Source organism: Symphalangus syndactylus, chromosome 8, assembly GCF_028878055.3.
Source record: "Symphalangus syndactylus isolate Jambi chromosome 8, NHGRI_mSymSyn1-v2.1_pri, whole genome shotgun sequence".
Lineage (NCBI taxonomy): Eukaryota > Metazoa > Chordata > Mammalia > Primates > Hylobatidae > Symphalangus > Symphalangus syndactylus.
Window position 1 is genome coordinate 135,751,652 of NC_072430.2, and position 6,619 is coordinate 135,758,270.

Consider the following 6,619-nt stretch of genomic DNA (forward strand, 5'->3'; position numbering starts at 1 on the left):
TAGTACAGATATAATGAGAAAGGCTTGGAGTAAAAACAATTTGTGGGTAATTAACATTGTCGACCACCGCCAAGTAGAGAGCAGTCCTGCACACGAATGATCAAAGGTTAGTTTCTGGAGACAAAAGTAGACAAATTTATCTAGATAAGTTCTTTTACATTCCCTTGTTATCTAACCCTTGCTCTTAAGAGAATTTAACTGCCTTCAGCTAAATCCTTTTGAAGCTTTTGAAAACCTCCCGGCCTTCCAAGAAGGTTTGCATCTTTCCCTACAATTTTTATAACTTTTCCCACCACCCTGACTGATCTCCTACATCTCCCCCTTCCTTTTCTGTTTTTTGCATTGGGTTTTGTTGATTGAAGAGTACAGATGTGTGCAGCAACAGGTTTGTTAGGCATAGCAGTTATAACTTGTTTTCCAGCTTTGCATCCTAGAATTAGTAAATGATATAAGACAAACATGAGTATAATCAGTAACATTCTTTTCCAATCAAGGAGTGACCCCCCCAGGAGTGGGGGTCTATCCAGGAGCGATGTTATCTCACATCCTTCCATATGGCTGTTTGTTGGGCGTGTAGATCTACAGTGTTTAGGGATTCTAGAATTTTAGTTTTAAGTTGCCTTATGTCTGCTGTTAAATTATCATGTAAGGTTCCCCAGAGGTGTTGTTTCACCTCATCCCAACTATGTATTGATTGATTCCAAGGTAGAGAGGTGACACAGATATGCTTATGCTCCCAGTCACAGTTTAAGTGCTGTCAGAATGCCAGTGCGTCTTGCCGCTCCCCTATATATTCTAAGGCAGCCTCAGGCTTGCAGGCGTGCAAGAATGTTTTGATCTATACCCTGCTGTAAGAGAAGTTCATTAGACACTTTTTTGGCCAAGTTATCTACAAAGGTAGCTGTTTGTACTGATTCAGTAATAGAGGCCACAACAACACTAGCAGTTGCTAAGATGACTGTGGCTGAGACGATAAAGGTTATAAGTGTGCCTGTGAATTTTTTGGGTCTGACCTGGGACGGGGCATGTTCTCAGGTGGCAAGAGCAGAGGAACCTTGCCAATCACGTGTCAAATTGGTAGGAATGCTTCAGATTGTTTCCTTAATACCATGACACTAGTAATATTTAAATTAGATATATTATAATTAGTGATGCATGAGGCAAACCAAACCTGTCCCTGCACTCGGGTCACAAACGTGGAGTTTTGGGGTCTAATGAAAATGTTGATTCCCATAAGGAAAACATATGGATGGGTAATGCAAATCAGGCACTGATCTGTGTGATTATGAATAAAGGTCACAGTATAGTTGTTACTGGAATTATGATATGTCCCATACCAGGTGTTAAGGGAGATGCTAAGATGTCCCAGGCGCCATAAAGTGTCTTTGGGTGGCATGGACCCTACTTGGGATCTGGGATATCCCGTCCCTCCATCGGCCCAAATTATAGGGGAATCAGACGTGTCTACAAACCTGTGATTGATGCCACAATGGATGAGGACAATCAGTATGGTTGCTCTGCAAGTGTCAGTGGGGGCTCCAGTCTAAGATGTTGTAATAGCCTAAGTGGAGTCTACGGGCTTGTCCCCCATGACAGACCTCCCAGCCAAAGTAGAATCCATTACTTTCCTGGCTATGTTCTTTAGCACAGGAAGGCATGTTGGGGAAAGTGGCGTTGGTTGCATTGCCCGGTTTGAGTCTATCTGCAACCAAGAATGTTAAGGCATTTCCTTTGCCATGATATAGCCATACTTGAGTTTGGGCAGGTACACAGTAAGGGTTAGAACTTTTATAACTAATGCACAGTAGAAGGATAGTGGAGTGATATATAGTGTTACCTGGCACCTTAATCCAATGTGTGCCATTAATGAGGGACCCCATGTAAGTCAATCCCTCCTAGCCAAGCAGTTACGTTATTAGAGGCTGGGAAGGGGGTGTCTGCCCAAGTAACAGGGCCAAAGGAAAGCAGATCTAAGAGATGAGCCCAATAGAGAGTAGCAGATGCGGGTTGCAGGCAGAGTGAGAGAATAAGAAGGGTTAATACCCTACGAGAGTTGCAATGTACAACAGAAGGCATAGCAAGGAACAAATTATGTGGAGTGAATGGTGTCTGTGTCTGGAGCAGGATTCGCTCAGCCTCCTGCATTGTCTTCTTCAGCATTCCCCAGGTAAAGTCCGGGGCTTGTGTCATCTGAGGAAGCCATGTCGTCTGGGGCTGGGGGTCCTGCAGGGACATTTCCTTCATTTCTGGTACCTGGTTGGGTCCTAGCACACCATGGTATGATTTGATGTGTCATGCTAGAATCCAGAGAGGACCTGAGGGGGTGTGAACACAAGCATATCCTCTTCCCCATGTAAGCAAATCATTTGGACCACACCATACATTACTATTTACATTTTCCATTAAACTGCAGGTTTTATGTCTTGAGAGGTTTTAGCAGAGTGCTTTTCTATGGCTGATTGAAATTTATCATCTAAATTTTAAAAATTAAGGGTAAATAAGGCTTGTGCCAGTAGTGTTGCCAGGTTCTTACTCATATTCCCCCTTTTTTGTTTTTTTGAGCATATTTTTAAGAGTGGAATGGATACGTTCTACTATGGCCTGTCCTTGGGGGTTATACGAGATGCCTGTGGAATGTTGGATGTTCCACGTGACAAAATTATTGAAATTGTAAGCTGGCATAAGCCAGACCATTATCAGTTTTAATTTTTGTGGGCTGCCCCATAGACACAAAAGTTAAGAGAAGATGTTTAATAATGTATCGGGTGGACTCTCCAGGAAAAGTATGTGCACTAATTGAGAATTGGCATCCATGGATACATGTACATATCTTAGTTTTCTAAATTTAGGGACGTGAGTAACATCTGTTTGCCATAACTGATTAGGTTCTAGTCCTCTAGGGTTAACACCTGTTGAAGGAGGGGAGGTGCCTGTGAGCTGGCAGTCTGGGCATTGCAGGATAATTTCTTTAGCTAGTCTTTGGGTGAGTTTAAATTGTTTAGTTAAATTTCTCCAATTTTGGTGGAAAAATTGATGTGATTGGGTGTCTTGGTCAAGCAGTGACATCATAACTTGCAGATCTGCTTGTTCATTGCCATAAGCCAATGGGCCAGGCAGTGAGCTGTGGGCTCAAATATGTGTGATAAAAATAGGATGTGTACGTTGATCCAGCAATTGCTGAAGTCAAAGAAAAAGTGCACACAGGGTGGGCTCAAGAATGGACTTGAGGGCTGTTTCAAGGTTCTGCAATAAATAAACAGAGTAAGCAGGGTCACTAACAATATTAATATTGATGGGCTGAGCAGAAAAAGTTTCCAGTGCCAATATTAAGGCTCCAACCTTAGCTCTTTGAGTGCTAGTAAATCCAGAATGAGTAAGGGAATTATGTGGTTTCTACCAAATTGCCACTTTTCCATTTTTACCAGAACCGTCAGTAAAAAGCATTAAAGCATTGGGTATGGGGGAGTGAACTACTTTTGTAGGCACAACTACAGGAGTATGAGACAAGAACTGAATTAAGTTTGTCAGCAGGAAGAGCATGCTCTATATGGCCTGTGTAATGAGAGGCCTGTTTGCAGGTCTAGAGATAAGGGCAATACTGCTTTGAATTGCTTTTTACTTAAAGGAATTCTGATGACATCAGAGTCATAACCTAGCAACTGATTGCATTGTCTGCGGCTTGTATAGATGACTTTACTAACTAGCTGGATATAGGAAGATAGTGTTTTAATCCAGGTATGTGAGCAAAAAACCCATTCTAGGAAGTGTAGCCCTGGGGCCATTTGTCCTATTAACCCTGTAGGGGAGTGTTTAGTAGGAAAAACAAACAATTGAACTGAATAGTTTGGGTTTATGCGATTTGGTTGCCTCTGAGAAATAGCTTGCTCTATTTCCTACTCCCTTTTTGCTGCAGGAGTTAAATACCTGGGAGAGTCTAGGGCTTTATTGCCCTTTAGGGTGGAAAACAGGTTTTGCAACTTATCAGTAGTCATGCCCAAGGTGGGACGAAGCCAATTAATATTGCCCAATAATTTTTGATAATCATTTAAGGTGTATAAGTTGCTAGTATTGAATTTAACCTTTTGAAGCCTTATTGACTGGGAAGTTAGTATGTATCCAAGATATCCAAGGAGAGGACATTTGCACATTTTTAGGTGCTATGATTAAACCTCTTAACTGTGTATTCTTTATGACAGAGGCATATAAACTTAAAAGTACTGGCTTTGTCGGGGCTGCTAGTAAAATATCCATAAAATGAATAATCTTGCAATTAGGAAATATTTTTCGACTGGGGAGCAAAGCTTGATTTACATGATACTGACACATGTTAGGACTATTTAGCATCCCTTGAGGAAACACTTTCCAATGAAATCAGCAAGCTGGCCTTTCATTATTGATAGGTGGTATGGTAAATGCAAATTTTTCTCTGTCCTCTTCTTCAAGGGGAATAGTATAAAAGCAGTCTTTTAAGTCAATAACGGCTAAAGGCCAATCTTGAGGAATCACTGTGGGGGAAGGGAGGCCCTGTTGAGTCCCCATGGGTTGCAAATTAGCATTAATAGCCTGTAAGTCATGCAGAAGTCTCCATTTGCCAGACCTTTTGGGAATGACGAAAATGGGTGAGTTCTGAGGGCTGTTTGACAGTTCTGTATGGCCAGCTTTTAATTGCTCCTCAGCTAATTCATGGGTTCTTTGTAATTTCTCTCCCTTTAAAGGCCACTGCTCTACCCAAGTTGGATCTTGAGAGAGCCATGTTAAGGGTAGGGGAGGAATAATAACAGTGGCCGTTACTAGAAAGAGGTCTGCAGAGTGACCTCAAACCTCTTGTAAATGGGCTAGCGGCTCCATTTTTTCTAATGCTTTTTCTTACCTCTTTATAAGCTTTAAAATAAATGGGTTCATGTACCTGATCGCCTTGTCAATCTTGCATTACCGGGCAGGCTAAGAGCTCTCCTTCTAATGCTGCTTGCCTAAGACAGGATCCCATAGCTGTAGCATATCCCTTGTCTTTTTTCCAATTTATTGGAGGAGGGGACTCAGGCAAAACCTCCATTTCCTTTTTGTTATTTTTGCCTGTTAATGGCATGGCTGAGGGAGATGGAGTTGGTAAGGTAGGTGACGGTTCCTCTTCCCTACCCTTTTTAGGCACTTCTGTATATAGCAGGACCAAAGCAGCCCTGACTAAGGCCTATAACATTAGAGATGTTACTGGGACCCATTGCCCTTTTGCATGATGTTGTTTAAGATTTCTCCCAACTGGTTTCCAGAGCTCTATGTCTAGCGTACCTTCTTCAGGGAACCATGGGTTATGGGAAACAACTGTTATATATGAAGTTTCGGTGCCACAAAAGAAATAGCACTCGAATATAAAATTGTATTTTTAATTCTCAGCAAGGCAACTTACTTCTGTAGAAGGGTGCGCCCTTACAGATGGAGCCATGGTGAGCACACACTTGGACAAGGGAGAGGAAGACGTTCTTATCCCTGACCCACGTCGCGCCTGCTGCTGTGTCGTTCCCCTATTGGCTAGGGTTAGACCACACAGGCTAAACTAATTCCGATTGGCTAACTTAAAGAGAGTGACGGGGTGAGTCCTTTGGCGGGAATCAGGGCAGAGCAGGTAGCAGACAATTGGAATGAGTTAGGGTGGAGCAGGTAATCAGAATTAGTCAGGGTGGAGTAGGAAATTGAAAAAGGTTGCTTTATGAGGAAGTTAAGTTTAAAAGTAGAAGGCAAAGAATTGAACATACTGACATATTAATTCTTTGAAAACAAATTTAGAACTCATATCTAACAACTCCTCCCCTTGTATTTCCTTACAGCTTTCTTTTCAAACTTTTTTACAAGTCTTGGCTTAGTTGTTTTGCTTCATTTTCCAAAAGAAGAAGCTTCTCTGGGTAAGATGGAGGATAGTTAAGGGAGGTTTTAGTAAGTGCTGTTTTTATGATCCTCTGCGTCAACTTACAGATGCATAGTATGACACAGCACCTGACAAGAATAATTACCTATTACGGCTGTGAGGGAAATAAGAATTGAGGCTATTATTCCTTTCCATTTACTGAACTACTTTTCTGGCCATCCTGTAAAGGGGTCATTTACCCTTGAGTTGCTGGCTAACGCATTGGATAGAGCAGTCAGACCTTGCAATGAGTTTGTTATACTTCCATTAGCAACAGTGTTGTTTGGGATAAAGGTGCAACATTGAGTTTTAATCATGACGCAAACTCCTCCTCTTTCTGCTAATAGCATGTCTAAGGCTGTCTTATTTTCCCAAGCTATCTGACCAGTAGCCCCTAATTGTTCAGCTATTCCTTTAACAGCATATCTAGTGTAGTTAATAAATCGCTGTTGGTTGTAATAGATGTAGTTTATCCAATCTACATTTTTATTGTCACCTACCAAAATATTGACTCAAATCCTGCAGCTATTTGATTTTGGGTTTTAAATTGATCTGGTATTCCCTGTGGGACTAACTGTGTCTAAATAGACGTGAGAGTCGAAAGACCCATAAGGGGCTTCTCTTGCTTTACAATGTCTTATTTTTCCTTCCTCTGGTTGATGAAATGCCAGGGTGAAAGGGATAGCCAATTGGACTAAAGCAAAAGTTATTTGGCAGAGT

General features: G+C 41.7%; 1 protein-coding gene across 2 annotated transcripts in view; it reads left to right on the forward strand.

Annotated features, from left to right (window-relative positions):
* Positions 1–6,619, forward strand: part of PSMD1 (proteasome 26S subunit, non-ATPase 1) — a 113,609-nt gene that overhangs the window by 34,787 nt on the left and 72,203 nt on the right. The gene's annotated exons all lie outside the window — the stretch shown is intronic.